General features: G+C 47.5%; 1 protein-coding gene across 12 annotated transcripts in view; it reads right to left on the reverse strand.

Moving 5' to 3' along the window:
- snap91a (synaptosome associated protein 91a) overlaps window positions 1–320 on the reverse strand; it is a 71,108-nt gene that overhangs the window by 9,007 nt on the left and 61,781 nt on the right. The gene's annotated exons all lie outside the window — the stretch shown is intronic.

The raw sequence follows: 320 nt of genomic DNA on the forward strand, positions 1-320 counted from the left end.
TATTTCTTCTCACTGGTACAATTATTAAAATGGGTGAATTTGTTAGAAGGGATAAAATGGCAAGTTGAAATTGTTGTTTTTGTAACATGGGCGCCGCCATGTTGGAATTCCACAATCAACTGGCATGTAAGCTACTCCGTGGCAACTAGCACTAGCAGCGCAGCCATAGGAACCCCATACAAAGAGGTCGAGGCTAGCGGACATATGGCTGGGGAAACGCAAGAAAGAAGTCTGGGGGGCTCATACTGTCTTGGCCCTGGCTGCAGTAAGGACCTGTATAGGGCTAAGGCAGATGGGGTTACCACACATTTCCACAGGCT

This window comes from Etheostoma spectabile, chromosome 6 (genome assembly GCF_008692095.1).
Source record: "Etheostoma spectabile isolate EspeVRDwgs_2016 chromosome 6, UIUC_Espe_1.0, whole genome shotgun sequence".
NCBI classification, from domain to species: domain Eukaryota; kingdom Metazoa; phylum Chordata; class Actinopteri; order Perciformes; family Percidae; genus Etheostoma; species Etheostoma spectabile.